The 15,954-nt window shown below is 42.4% G+C and overlaps 1 pseudogene; it reads left to right on the top strand.

Moving 5' to 3' along the window:
* The first annotated feature begins 12,654 nt into the window (after positions 1-12,654).
* Positions 12,655-14,014, top strand: LOC133769408 (forkhead box protein N3-like; annotated as a pseudogene).
* The last annotated feature ends 1,940 nt before the right edge of the window (positions 14,015-15,954 follow it).

Below are 15,954 nucleotides of genomic sequence, written 5' to 3'. Positions count from 1 at the left end.
TAACACATGTGTTGATTTATAGGCAGAGTTCAGACTATGGGCTCACAGTTAAGTGCTTAATAAGTGTTAGCTATTAAAAAGGTCTTTGGTTTCACACCACGGTGCAAGCATCTTGACATTTCTCAATTGTCTATGAAGGTTCGAAAATATACGTTCAGCCATTAATCAGAGTGGAGATGGCTGACCAATGTGTGGTGTAGAAGGCAGGGAGCAAGTGAGAGACACAATGGAATCAGATACAATGTAGTTTAGAGCCAGTTCCACTACTTAAGGGCTGTTACCTTTGTTAGCTGAAAAAATAAACAGGTCTGCAGACTCCCACCAGGGTGCTATTTGCATTCATAATCAAAAATAAGAAAAACAATAGATAGGCCGCGTTTGATATGCTGACATTTGCCTTAATAAACTGTGCTATTGGTTCTCAGAAAATTGAATTTAGTAGTTTCTCTACATTTCTAAGAAATGTATGTTCCTACATCTCAACTGAGTAATAACTTTAAAGTAAATGACTAGACATTTTTAAGGTTCCATAAAACAACTTTCAAACTCTGTCCATTGTTCCCCTCTCTTGGTACATGGCAGGTGTGGGTCATGCACTGCATTTTGATGAGGACAAATGCTAAGGGACCTTGCCTGAAGTTCTTCTACTGCAAGGAGAGAACCACAGGATTTCCCAATATTCCTCTGGGTATCATCTTTCTTATTGCTTCCTCAATATAGTATCTTCTTCCTGAATGATGTTGCCAAGTAAGCCAAAGTACAGAATGAACTGTCCCAGGACAGGTGACAGTAAGACCTTGGGGACAAGCCAGGTATATTCAAAGGACACTTAGCCAACCACCCCAAATACTGACCCCTCAAACTTCCCATAGAGTAGTAAGTGGTCACACATCATGGTCTAAGCTGGACTCAGGGTTTTCCCCACCCTTTTAAGCTCTGTCTTTCTGTTCACTTTCCCTCTTTCCTCTTCAGTTATTTATTTATTTATTTTGACAGGCAGAGTGGACAGTGAGAGAGAGAGAGAGAGACAGAGAGAAAGGTCTTCCTTTGCTGTTGGTTCACCCTCCAATGGCCGCTGCGGCTGGTGCATCATGCTGATCCGAAGCCAGGAGCCAGGTGCTTCCTCATGGTTTCCCATGCGGGTGCAGGGCCCAAGCACTTGGGCCATCCTCCACTGCACTCCAGGGCCACCAACAGAGAGCTGGCCTGGAAGAGGGGCAACCGGGACAGAATCCGGTGCCCCGATCGGGACTAGAACCCTGTGTGCTGGCACCGCAGGCAGAGGATTAGCCTAGTGAGCCACGGCACCGGCCCCTCTTCAGTTATTGTTTACATTCTCCAGCTCCTAGCACATACGTTTCCCATACGCTTTCCCCATCTAGGTTCCTGTATGACACATTCTCCAACACTGTGACCACAATCTTACATTTATTTTAAGATCATTTTGTACATTCAAAATAGACATATCTACATGTTTTGTCTCAGATGAAAAAAGGTCTTGTAGACTAAGAAAGAGCAGGTTTAAGTCAGCGCTTTTCCTGTGAAATCTTATTAACATGGAAAAAAATGCTTCCTAGCATCTGTGAGAAATAACATTCTTGGGGAATGAGCTGTAATTTATTGGGAGAAATTAGCTTTAGCAAATACTTAGTACTCTCATGATAAAGGGACCAGGCAGCATTTGTCTCTGTCTCTGAGTGTTTAAGAGTTTAAGCGTACAGGGGCCAGCACTGTGGCGCAGCTGGTTAAAGCCCTGGCCTGAAGTGCCGGCATCCCATATGGGCGCCGGGTTCTAGTCCCAGTTGCTCCTCTTCCGATCCAGCTCTCTGCTATGGCCTGGGAAAGCAGTGGAAGATGGTCCAAGTCCTTGGGCTCCTGCACCCACATGGGAGACCCGGAGGAAGCTCCTGGCTCCTGGCTTTGGATCAGTGCAGCTCCAGCTGTTGCGGCCATCTGGGGAGCGAACCATTGGATGGAAGACCTCCCTCTCTCTCTCTCTCTCTCTCTGCCTCTCCTCTCTGTGTGTAAATCTTTCAAATAAATAAATAAATCTTTAAAAAAAAAGAGTTTAAGCATACAAGCAGTGGCAATGTTCCTGGTAGGTGGTGGCCCCGAGTTGAATTGCTTCTGAAGATTCAGGAGAGTTCATTGCTAGTGATAAATATTTATATATTCTGTTCTTGACACTGAATCTTGCACATGGGTCACAGTGGTCAGCTTGTTGAAGAGGGAGGAAAAACAGTGGCATTATGAAATGTATTTGTTTTCCTTATCAGGATCGTTCCATGTTTGTCAACTGAAATATTAGTGAGGATTTAGGGAAATAATCTTGCTCTCTAATTAGATGAAATTGGAGGCTTATTGCTAAAGCCATAAATGATCTTTGAGGTGTTACTAATTCAATGGGATCTCAGATGCCTAATTTGTGCAGCCTCTTGATGATATTGTTCAACAAAGAAAGGTTGGGGAGATTCAGAAAACTGGTTTTTCTTAAAAGCTAATGATTATTATATAATATATAATAATATTATATATTATAATATATAATAATATATAAAAATATATAATATTTGAGGGTAATGCAAAAACAATAGCAACTTTGAAAATCAAGTTGGGTCATCCAGCAGTGAACTATTCCTTCAAGATCTGCATCATTAAGTGCTCAGCTACATGAGAAATAAATAAAAATCGCTAATCTGTGCCATAAAGGCTAATGTTCTTTTCTATCATTTATACTGGTCTTTAAGTTCTTACTCTCTTGGAGCCAGGCAAGATACAAATATGTCCACATTGCCTGGTGTGCTACCTTCACAGGGATCCCAGATTGTCTCTCTCCAGGGAGCAGTGGTAGGAAAGAAGCAAAAACAATCTCCACATGGTGTCACTACCTCTCTGGCACCAATAATCCAAGCTACAAATTTTTGCTATTCGTTATCCCCATCCATACAGTTCCTAAATCAGTTTGCTGAACAATTTCAATGAAATTAGTCATCCAAAAAAGCATTTTGAGAAAAATGATATCTATAACCTTAACCTGTCTTTTTGCATTGTATAAGGTCCCTAGTATTTATTTTCTCACAGGGATGCTGGTTTACTTAGGGAGAGAGACTGTTACCTAACTGAGTGATCATTAGGCTGCGATAGTTCCAGCTTGAGTTTCTTTGTAAGCAAACTGAAACTCGACTCAGTGTAAATAATAAAACAAAACTTAAGTTTAGTCATAAATTGCCAACTGTCTGTTAGCCAAAAGCTTTCCACTTTAACCGGACAAATATTTCCTTTGTCTTGCTTCTGCAAACATGTTATAAACACTTTTTCCTTCGCATCCCCTCAGTGGAGCGATGAGCCACTGGTGATCTGGTGCTGCCCAATTCATGAAGTATGAATGCTCAGGTAAGTTCACCAAAGTTCAATGTGTGGGGCAGGCATTTAGTCTAGCAGTTAAGACCCTGATTAAATGCCTCTGTCCCATATTGGAATGCATAGGTTGGATACTCAGCTCCAGCTCCTGACCTCAGCTTCCTGCTAATGCAGATCCATGGAGGCAGCAGTGATGGCTCAGGTAATCGGGTTCCTGCCACCCACAAAGAAGACTTGGATTGATTTCTTGGCTCTGGGCTTTGGCCTGGACCAATCCTGGCCATTCCAAGCATTTGGAGAATGAAGCAGAATGTGAGCTTTCTCTCTCTCTGTCTTTATTTCTTTGCATCTTCAAATGAAATAGAAACTTTAAAATTGTAATGTGCCTAAGTTATCATTTAATAGGTCATTTTTAATTATCAATGGAATGGAAAGGAACTGAAAAATGCAAAGGGGGCTTTTGTTTACATTATAGTAATAGAGGTCAGAATCACACGCTCAGGTCAAAGACCCTGCATTTTCCTTTGATAACCCAGAAAAGCTCACTCACGGCAATTGACAGAATAGCACAGACCAACATTTTGGGGTCCATTTAATCACTGCGCAGTCCAGTGATTCATTTCTGGTACAGCTGCAGATCTGAAGGAGCTCCACCAAGGCTGCAAGAGCCAGAGCAGGCTCTGACTTTCTGATAATGACATTGGCGGCAGAATCAGCAGCAGCAAATGCCTATCTGCTAGTGACGGAGGCCTGGTCGTTAAAGCTAATCATCGAGCCACCAGATTTATACTGACAACTCCAAAACACCGACCTTATCAATGTCATTATATTTTTTACGTGTGCCTCCATTTTTCTTTATTCTTCCTCAAAGTAAACACTTTATGTAGCAATTTTATTAAAGTTTATTTAAAATAAAAGTTGTGCCATAGCATGTGTTAGATGATTAAAATCTTCATGTATTGCTGTAAGTTGAGTCTGTTCCCCAGAGTTCACGTGTGGGAAACATAATCCCCAATGCAACCATGTTGAGAGCTGAGACCTTGAAGTGGCCTGAGGTCATGTGAACTCAATTAATGATTGGAGTAACGTTGTTATTGAGGGAGTGGGTTAATTTTGACAGAGTAGCTTTGTTATAAAGGTGAATTGTATCCCCTCCTGCTCTCCCTGTTTCTCTTCTTTTGCCTTCTGCTATGGAATGATGCAGCAAGAAAGCCCTCACCAGGTGTAGGCCCTCCACCATGGACTTTCCAGAACCATGACTCGGACTTCTATTGTTTATAAACTACCTACCCTGTGGTGCTCTGTGTTTGTGGCACTAAAAGGACAATATCAGCGTTCTGGGGAAGAGTATGGATGATCTTCAAAGTTATGTAAACAATGCCACTGAGGTGTTCACTGCCCAAATAGTGACATCAAATCCTGAAAGAACAAAATTAGGGATATATCTTGCAAATTGAGAATTATTTGCATAGGCTAAAGAGACACAATTATGTACTTGCTAAAAATGAGGAAAATTCATTTTTTAGAAGGTACTAAAATTGTGCAGAGTGTTACCTTTTGTGTATGATCAGGGCAGAAAGTGAGATATTTATTTGATTTGCTTGTATTTGCACAAAGAAATCCTGGGAGGATAAACAAGAAACTAATAAAAATGAAGAAATGGAGTGGATGGGGCCAGGGCAGGAGCACGACTTTTCAGAGGATACCTGTATGTTGCTTTCATTTTGAACTGTGTAAATGCATTACTTATTCAATAAAACAGTTAAACTACAAAAGCACAATTAGATGTTTTCTAGAAAGCTGAAAAGGAAATGGAATATTTGCGTAGAATGTGAAGTTGACATTTGAACACAGCAGAGTATTGTGAAGTAGATGTGGAAAAGTCAGTGGCCTGAGACACAGAGGACATGAGTTCAGGTCCCGGGGTGCCATAGACTACTTTGACATAATTTAACATTGAATCGACAAATGGGCTTTGTGTGTGATGCCATTCAGGTTTACCATTAAACATGAAAAGGCTGTCTGGGTCATTCTGTCAAGAAAGATTTGAAGACTGCATCCAGGTGCAGTAAAAAAATATTTCTTCAATTGATTAGCAATCTCTGGCATGGATATAGGATGGGAGAGTGATAGTGCTAATACCTTTAATTTATCTTTTTGTGATTTTTTTCATTACCTGCAAGCAAAATTAGGGGACTTAGACTAGATACTCTGTTAGGCTCCCTACAGTTCTAAAATGTTACTGATACACAGAGCACATTCCAAACAGGTAGAATGAGATAGGTGGGCAGCAAGGGAGCTGGCACAGAGGGCACAGTATGGTCCCTGTAGTTCTATAATTAGAGGTTGGAGGATTGGGTTAAGTCAGATGTTAAATGAATTAAAGGACAGGTGATCAGAGCGAGCAATGGCTAAGATGCCTCCATCCCATATAAGAGTATCTGAGTTTACATCCCAGTTCTGTTTCTGCTTCCAGCATCCTGTTAATGCATAGCCTTGCAGTCAGTAGGCTCAAATACTCAGGTACCTGCCATCCCAGTGAGAGATCCAGATGTAATTCTGTATTCCTGACTTCATCTTGGTCCAGTCCTGGTTTCTATAGGCATTTGAAGAGTGAACTGAAGATCATAGATCAATCACTCTCTATCCTCCAAATAAATGAAAATTAGCAAAAATTAAAAAGAAACAAAAAGTGACTTAAATTTTAGACAAGTTCCATCCAAGTTTAAATGAATGCACACCTTGACCCAGGTTGGAATGTTAAGAATGGTCTAACATCCAGTGTTCCTCCGACATTGATGTGAGGGTAGATGCAACAGTCCAATACTTTCTCAGAAAATTCACTGGTGAAAATTCACTAGAGATTTTTGGAATATGACAGGCTTGCTAACATCCATTCCTACATTCTTTTCTTGAACATTGTGTCTACTAAAGGGAACCTGCTGGAAGAAACCTAGAAGAGCCTCCAAGGCTGCCAGATCCCTGCAGTGCTGGCAAAGAGCTAACCAACTGGTAGAAATACGGAGGGTTTGGCTCTATTCAAAGCCCTGGGTGAAATAAGAGTTTGGTGACTTGTCAGAGCACAACCCGTGGAAGTCTATGAATCCTTAAAAGGAGCTGTCCTTTTTACTTCCTGATGAACTTTTTAATTCTGGCATTTGAAAATCATGTTGCTAGTCTAAGGCCAAAAGCCCAGTGCAAGAATTCACATTTGCTCTTGAAATGCGACTGGATTCTCATGATTTTAGCAGGGTGTCAGGTCCTCTAAAATCCGAGAAGGCTCTCTAGAGCTTGGGAAGCTTTGGAGTCATGGAGAGAAGACATTTCAAAGCTCTTGCTGAAGAGTCTGCAGAGAAGTGAAAGGCACATGGAGAGTGGATGCAGAGCCTACTTGAGGAGGCAGCTCCCTTCTCTTCTCAGCCACCTGTGACTGCCTATGCTCTAGAGCTGTTGACAAAGCAGATTGGACTCAGTCCTGCCAACCCTGGAGTCCTGATCTGCTTCCCAAATGGAGACCCTCCTTTCCAGGCCAACAAAATCTTCTAGACTTCATTGTCCAATATGGTAGCCACTGGCCACATGTGGTCATTTAGATTTAAATAAAACAATTTTTTTCCTTGGTTGCACTAGCCATATTTCACATGCTCAACCACCATGTGTGGCTAGTGTCCACAGAATTGGATTGCTCAGATATAGAATATTTGCATCATCACAGAATGTTCTAGTGGATGGTGCTGCTTTAGAATGTGTATATGGAAGTAGCCATGGATCAGTAGACCTACGAGTGAGCAGCTTCCAGCTGGGAAAACACAAGCAAGGACCTTGGAAGTTATCTTCTCCAAAGTTCCCCAGATGGCAAACATTCTAGCCTCACTTCAGGCCCTAGCCTCCAACAATGTCTTCAACCACTGCTATTCAAAATCTGGTTTATGGACCAATCCATATAGAGAAATTGAGATCAGGTGTTTAGATACTTGAATAAATTTGATATTGCCATGGCATCTAAGTGTATACCAGGGACTTGTCTCATTGCAGTATCCAGACCAACTCAAGGTAGATTCCACACATGAGACAGGACATGTACAGTTGAAGCAAGTTCAATAGGGCAATATTTTAAGTTACTTGGTTATTTCACATTCAAAAATGTGTAAAATTTGAAATCCACTGCTTTCACTACAACAATTCAAATCTAACTGTAATTTTACAGAGTAAATTGTTGCTAGTTGCTACTGACAAGGATAGAAAGATACAGATTCTTCTACTAGATAGGGTGTAAGATGAATAAGAATAGAAGTTGAATTTTGAAAGAGTAGCATCACTTGCTCAATTTTGTATAACAATTGAGAATAAACATTCTGAATAGGCTAAATAGCTTTACGATCTGATTCCAATTCTACCAGTGTACTTCCATGGGACTTGCTTCTGTCAGTAGAACTGTTTATGTGAGTAGCATTGTGGCCAATTCAATACAATTTAGATAAGTTAATAAGGAAGAAATCAGTTACTTTTTAAACATTAAACACTTTAAATATTGATGTATGTGATGTTTGTTCAAAGTATATGTGGAACTTTAATATGGAGATCACTATTTCATGCTTGACATAACATTGTGCTTTGATTGTAGAATCAGTAATAGTGGCAAGAGTAACATGGATTCTGTGTTAATCTGTGCACACACTTTAAATAAATAGTGTATGAGGTTTTGTGCTTTGCTAATTTTTTCCTATGTTATGTTTGTTCTGATGGTATGTATTGGAATTTACTTTTACTTCTATTAAATCTAATAACAAAAGATTTGGGCTTGTGTTTTGTATGTCTTGGCTTTTTTAGTTCGGTTTTTCCTGCAATTTACTTATGTTGTATTTTAAAAATTCTCTGCAAAGTATTGGAAATTTTAAAAAGTAGCTCCAACAGTACTGTCCTAGGATACTTTGCTGTTGTTTACTGGGAGCATCCTGCCTCTAGGCAGGTTTGTGTCCCCAGGATGTGGATGTTTGCTGAGCTTGAATCATCATGAAAGAAAATTCTCAGTACATTGGACTAAGTGGGGAGCCCTGCAAGCAGGGGTTGATGAAGCAAAATACTTGAATGGCAGAGCATAATTACATTTTAATTTAGACATATTAATAGGGTAATACAGATTCAATTGTCAGCAAAATTAGCAAATGTAGCTTAATTTCCCAAATAATGGAGGTGGATATTGAGGGAGTGGGGTGAAGAAAGCAAGAGCAAGTGAATGAAAAAAAAAATGTGACCAAGTCAAAAAACCTAAAAAGATAGAAAAGAGGAAATAACAACATAGGATAATGAAAGGAAAACCCAAAATCGGATGAAAGGAACAAGATACAAGAAGCAAATGGGCTAAATTCATTAACCAATAGGCAGAGTACTTCAGATTGAGTATAACATTAACTATAAGTTGTTTATAGGCAATTCCCACACTACCAAGTGGCCTAGAAAGGTTGAGAAGCTCATGTAGGTTTCTTGGGCTTTGTGTCGCTATTTATTGTCTAATTTTGTGAGGGATGTTGGCTGGTTGTGGTTTTAGAGGGGACTGTAAATTGGGGTTCATGCTAAAGGAAATTAAGAAACCTGGGGACAAAAGGCATCATTGTCCTTTGTGTGTGAGTCTCTTTGGAAATATTACTCTGGTAGAAGGGGGAGGAACAGGAGAGATGGAAGGAGAATCAGTTCCTTTAAGGCCATGTCTTGCCAAAGAGATCGGCTTCCCTATAGCTGGAAGGGCTGCTATGGTGGTGCTGGCTGCTGGGCAGCTTCCCAGGAGCCTTGCTCCTGCCTGCTTTTGTCTTTATGACCCATAGAGGAACTGGCCCATTAGCAAGCAAGGTTGCCTTGGGGAGCATCAGGATTTTCTACTCTGACTCATTTCTTTCCTCTGAGAGCATAAAAAGGCAGTTGAGGCCCATATACCCTGATTACTCTCTGTCTATGAGTCCCTGTGGACCCAACAGTAAACAAATTTGCATTGCCAGTTAGTGTTTAGGAGGCAGGTCTGTGGATAATACCTGTATGTGTTTGAGCAGCTTCCACATGTTCTTGGTAGATTCCAACATAGACAAGAATAGAAATTGAAAAGAAGCATATTTTATCCATTAGACTCATAATATAAATCTAATGTAAGCCAGGCTAAGAGATTGTAGTAAGTCTGATGTGCATGGGAGCATTTTTTTTTTTTTTGAGATGAAAATGTACAGGAGATGCACACCCTTGATGTTGAAAGAAAAACACATTTTCTGCCATCCTTTTCATAGTGCTGTGATGGGCGCTCCTCAGATACGCAATCCATGATGTGAAAGTCATGTCATTTGGGAAAGGGCATACACAGCAAAGGTGATGCATGATAGAAATATAATTCTAAGTTGTTGGGTGGATTGATCTATAAATACAAGCTAAAATTATAAGGTTTACAGTGTAAGAAAAAGAAAAGAAAAATGAAGTGGACCCAATTACAACCATATAAACAGATGAGGTTTTCTTTCTTTTTTTGTAATACTTGAGAATGTGAGTACAAGGCTGCGTTGTTGATGAATGGAGGATCTAAAATGATCTGGGTTTTTCATTCATTTTCTTTTTCTCTGCAAGGCCACAATATACTGGGTTACATGCTGGAGTCCCAGTCAGAGTGATGATACATCTTTATATTAAATGCAGGCAGTCAGCAAGTGAGAACTAAGCTCCTTGTTCATTGAAACAACTTAACATTTTCTATGTGAACCTTCCAACATGAGATTTTGGGTAAGAGAATATATGTTTAGTATGTTCCTGTAGTTTTGCTCAAGAGTGAGAGAGATTCTGTTCTTCTTAATAGAATGAGTTTGCCCTTCCAATGTGTTTTGGAGAGTTTACCCCAGCTTTGATCATCAGGCACTCTGTTCTCAGCTAGTCAGAAGAGAACTATCCCAGAACAAGGTCACATCACCTGTAGTGGATGCTGCTGTAGCCTTTGAACTGGATGTGGCAGAACAGTGACAGCAGCGGATTGAAGGCATTTTTATGACACTTTGCCATGTTACCATGGAAGACACCTATAATAGAGTGTAAGACAATCCTTGCCAGTTTTCTAACTTCATAAATGGTTTTACACAAACATTTGAACCTTCGGTGTACATGTATTAGTACCCAAGCCCTGGAGGAGCCACATATTAGGGAAACATTTTTCACTTTCATATGGCCCTTTGTTAGAAATATTTCAGACTTGTCATCTGACAGACGCAGGAAACACGAACCTGGAGAGTTCCAGACACTGACTGACACTGGTGCTGTGTTGGAACTTAATAACCCCTTCAGGAAATTGAACTGCGGCTTTCCCAATCCCCTGCCATCTCTTTCTTCCAGCCCTTAACTAAATCCAGCACACCCTCCTCAGTCAGGGACAGGCTCCCTGCTCCGGAGCCTCTCCTAACACCAAGCATTGTTTTTGGCTGCATTCCTCCTGTAGAATTAGCTGTAAGATAACACATTACCATTAGGTGTCGCTAACACATAATGTTCTCAAAGAAAATGAAGAAGTTTCAATTTACGTCACTCAACTGATGTTGTAGGGCTTTAAACTGTAGATTTGAAAAACATTTTCCCCCTGTAGATAAGAAATTCAGGTAGATTAGCTAGGAAATCTACAGATTTCTTTTTAGTAAATAAAATTTCAAATTTACTTCATTTGTTGGGGAGATTGCAAAAAAGGAAATCAAAGATTTTAGGATAGTAGTCAGAGCTTTTGACTTTTTTCAAATTTATATTTACAGAAGTGATATCTTCTGCCATTTGTTCTCAAGTACCTCTCACCTCAGTCAAATTGTGCTACTTATAAGTTCTGGGGTATTCATATATATTCCCATGTTATTCTTAGGAATGTCCCTCTTTCACCCCACAGTTTAACCTGTTATGAACCTGCATTCTCCCAGAAGCAAGCTCAAATGTTAAGTCCTCTATGAAGCCTTCCCCCATCCCTGCTTCTGAATCTGTTTTACTTGGCTTCTCGTGCAGCATTTAGTACACACTAGCTCAGATAACATCTATTCTGGTTTGATCATGAAATCAAGGACTGTATTATCATCTCTACAAATCCTAGAACAGTGCTTATGATCAAGGTTAGGAATATTAGTGACGTTAGTTGAGTGAACTCATTAACAATATGAACAAACTGACATAGAAAGATTTGATTCTAGCTGACTTCATAAGCATTGGTAATTTACTGGGCACTAGAAAGTGGCCATGCAGTGATAATTAAAGAGTAATGATAAATGACAGTGTATCGATGTTTGAAGAAATGCATCTTACATAGTGCAGTAGGGAGCCAATCAGTACAATTGATTTTTTGGCTATGATAATTGATGACATGAGGCAGCAAACAGATCATCAATGCCTTAGCATCTCTATTTAGAGCTCTTGCTTTTTAGCCATGCACTTGTGCATACATAAGAACATAGATAGAAATACAATATATCCTGTCTGTAGTCAATGCAGGAAAAGTTTTTCCTTTGTCCAGTGTATCAGTGATGAAATCAGTAAAAGACAGACAATGCTTAGAAAGGATTTACCAGGGTAAAAATAAATGAGGTAGAAGTTTGAACTTACTCCTTTAGCAACTCATTCTATCAAAGAAAGATGAAGAGAAATTCATTTATCTTATTACTATGGGCTGCTTGATTGTCAATGGTACCTTTTTTAGTCACCCTACTCGTTGCTTGTTTAGAAGGGGCTATTTAAGTTATAAAACACAGAAAAGTCCAGCCCAAAGTTTGATAAGCTGTCCCAAAAAACAGATTCTAGGAATCTTGACAGCACCAAACACTATGGAACTAACTGCCCATACTCATTGAAACTTGTCCCCTAAGTCACTGTCCTGTATTGAATGAACGGGCTATTATTTTAATTTAAAAAGTTACAATTGGGGTGAGTGTTGTGGCTCAGTAGTGTAAGCTGCCACTCGGGATGCATACATCCCATACTGAATACCTAGGATTGAGTCCTGTCTCTGCTTTCCAATCCAACTTGTTAATGTACTTGGGAAGCCCCATGATGGTTCAAGTACTTGCCTACCTGTCACTCGTGTGAGAGACCCAGATGGGAGTTTGTGGCTCATGGCTTTGGTCTGCCCAGCCCCAGCTGTAGAAAGCATTCAGGGATGCCCTGGCCTTGCCACACAGCGCCCACGCAGCCCCTCGCAGCACCCTGAGTGATGCCAGCTGGGCTCTCGCGAAAGTTTGTCCGCGGTGCTGAAGCTGAAGGGCAGTGGTGCCCCCGCGCCAGCTCTGGTCAGGATCCTTCACGTGAATGGGTCCAGCCATGCCTCCCAGTCAGAGGCCAGAAAGCTCAGGAATTAGTAACCCCGGCAGCTAAGTCAATGTTACCGGGGCAGCGGTTTCTCCAAGGCCCTTCAGAAAGACAAGGACCTCGACTTCTCCCTGCCCGACATCAAACAAGAGGAGGGGGCCATGGGAGCTGAGGAGCTGACCAACCTGAGCTGGCTGTGCGAGACCAAGAGTTGGCTGAGGAGCTTCGGGAAGCCGGTGCTGAGGAGTGTAGCCCCGTGCAGGACCGGGACGACGACACGCCCCTGCCCTGCCCGCTCCGACCTTCCCTACGGTGCCAGGCAGAACCCCAGCTGCAAACCGCCCTCCTCCTTCAGCTGCCTCGTATTCACGGCCATTGCGGGCTCTCGGACCACAGCGCCTGCCCATGAAGGAGATCTACAACTGGATCTCGGGGAACGTTTCCCATATTTTTCAAATGCTCCTACCGGGTGGAAGAACTCAGTGAGACATCATTTGTTGTTGAATAAGTGTTTTAAGAAAGTGGACGAGGAGCGAAGTCGGAGTATTGGGAAAGGATCCTTGTGGTGCCTAGACACAGAGTATAGACAAAATCTAATTCAGGCTTTGAAAAAGACGTCTTAGCACCCACCCCCACAGGGGCTCAGCAGGCCCCAGATCGTCTCAGGCTTATCAAAGCACATCAGGTCCACCTCTCTGGCCAAGAGAAACGGAGCCCTTCGACAAGTTCCCCCAGGAGTGGTACAGAATGGAGCGCGGTTCTGAGCCCAGGGCTGCTTCCTGGCGTCCTGCCAATCACTCCCATGGGAATGACAGCAGCCATGAGGAATGGCGTCAGCTGCCGGATGCGGACTGAGAGCCAGCCGTCGTGCGGCTCCCCGGCGGGCAGCGGGGACCCCAAGGAAGGCCACAACTACAGCAGTGCCGAGTCCTCCAACGCCCGGAGCACCTCGCCTGCCAGTGATCCCATCTCCTTCTCCCCTTCCGCTTCCTCTTCCTCTTCTTTCTCTTCTTCCTCCTCCTCCTTGGCCGACGACCACGACCACTACGAGTTTGCCACGAAGGGGAACCAGGAGAGCAGCGAACGCAGCGAGGGGGGCGTCCGGAGCCACGAAAGCCACAGCGACACGGAAGGGGACGACGGGAAGCCCGGCGGGAGGTCAAGGATGCTCTTGGGGACAGCGGGTGCGCATCCCAGCACGTCGTCAAGACCAGGAAGGTCCCGGGAGACACATTGACCAGGGAATGAAAGAGGCAGCCGGGCCGCTCCTGTGCCTGCCGGGGGTGAGGTCCTGTTTAAACAACGTCACCAATCGAACGGCAAAAGGGGCAGAAAGCAAAAGGAAACCACCAAAAATTGAAAACAATCACTGATTTGCTTTGAACTCAGGGCCATTTGGTTTCAGCATGTCAGGAGATTTATAATAATTTGTGGCAATATTAGTAACTTTTTATTTTTTTTTATTTGCCTTCCTCTCCTTTATTTTGGACCCTTAAGACTTTTTTTAAAGGAGATTGAAACCGCAGAACTCATGTTGACACTCAGCCATTTTACAAAAGCTTTTCATTATATGAAAACAAAAGCGAAAAAGCTCAAATTGCCTTTGCTTCCTTCAGCTTGTCAGAAACGTGTGGCTCAATCTCCAGGGATGTCAACAGCAATGCAGCAGGATTTACACATGGGACATGCAGAAGGCACATGTGTAAAGCGACCTGCGTGCAGGCCCAGCCCTCAGGTTTAAAGAGTCAGGTCGCCCACCCAGCTGGGCTCACTGAGTAGCGGGAAGGAAAGCCGTTAGGAAGAAGCAAGAGCCTACTGTTCTCTCTAGCAGCGGACCCATATCCATGGCACTGCGCATGCCATTGGGCCAGGAGGGCCTTTGGCGTTGCCTGGCAGTGTGCACAGGGCCCTGATCTCTGGTCCTCTGCCCTTCGTGACCCTGGAGCCTGGTGGCAGCTCACTTGGTACACACTGACAGAACCGTTCAGATACGTCAGGTGTCCCTAAGAGAAGAAACCGGGTGCATTTGTACTGATGTTGCTAATCCTTGAATTTTACTCTACAGTCAGTCAATTAAGAATTGTTCCAAAAGCCATGGGCCTGAAGGTTGGCCCTGTGTGCACACACACAACACACAACACGCAACATACAACACGCAACACATACCAGAATGAGAGTGAGAAGAAAACTGACGGAGAAAGCAAGCTGTGTCTCCTTAAGTGCCCAAGGGGAGAGCAGTCGCCGTCACGAAATCACAGTAGCTGTTAAGAAAGGAAATAACGGTAGAGCTCGTTTCCTGTCAAAACTATTTGATCCAAGTGGGCGAAACAAAACAAAAAACTGCAGAACCTGCCATACTGTGGTGTGTTTTGTTTTTAAAGAGTGAAGGCACATTGACGGAGAAAACAAGCAAACAAAAATGTGGCAAAAATAAAGCAAGTCCCATACTGCCCTCAAAATGGAGCTTACAAATTAATGTCAGGTCCATCTTTGTGGAAATCTGTGGTTTCCACATTCAACCAGTGCAGCTGGCAGAAACTTCTGATCCACAATGCACGGATTCCCTTGAAGAAAAAAAAGAAAAAAAATCACAAAAACAAACTTTAATTAAAAAATAGCTAAGTTCTTGTGGAGTGAATAATGTATTTAGTATGACACATGAATCATTTTCATAAAAATATAGAAAATGGAGAAAAGTCTATGCCTCTCATTTTTAAGCCCTTAGGCTCAGACGTTCCTTTGGTTTTCTACTTTTTTCTCTTTCATTTTTTGTTGTTGTTGTTTTTTCCTTTTATTCTGGGTTATTTTGTTATATTTTTTGAAGCAGGTGTTTAAGGTTAACCTTCTTCAGGGACAAATTCTGACTGTTGGGGAACTTACTCTGCAATATAAATTATCCTCATGCTCTGGTAGGGGCTTGGATGGTTGAACTCTCTGTGGCCTTGTCTGCACTCAGCCCCCAACCCCTCCGGTTCTCTGTTGGAAAGTGTGTCCTTTTCTCTGTGTCTGTACGTGTTTCACATGACACATTAATTTGAGGGCAAACTTAGTAGTGAGTGTGCATGATAGAATCAAGAGAGTTATGGGACGCTGACTTGAGAAAATAATTGCTGTGATTGGGTTCTAGGGAAAAAGGCAGTGAATCCAGTGAATCAGTATGCTTATTTGCCAGGAGAAGGGGAAACCTGCTAATAGGCCTCATTGGGTGAGGGCAGGGTACTAGTGTGGAGTCAGGGAGGGTAGGGGATAGGGTACTAGTGTGGAGGCAGTGAGGGTAGGAGACAGAGTACTACTGTGGAG

Source organism: Lepus europaeus, chromosome 11, assembly GCF_033115175.1.
Source record: "Lepus europaeus isolate LE1 chromosome 11, mLepTim1.pri, whole genome shotgun sequence".
Lineage (NCBI taxonomy): Eukaryota > Metazoa > Chordata > Mammalia > Lagomorpha > Leporidae > Lepus > Lepus europaeus.
The sequence above is the reverse complement of the archived record's forward strand: the minus strand, read 5'-3'. Positions and strand labels throughout refer to the sequence as shown.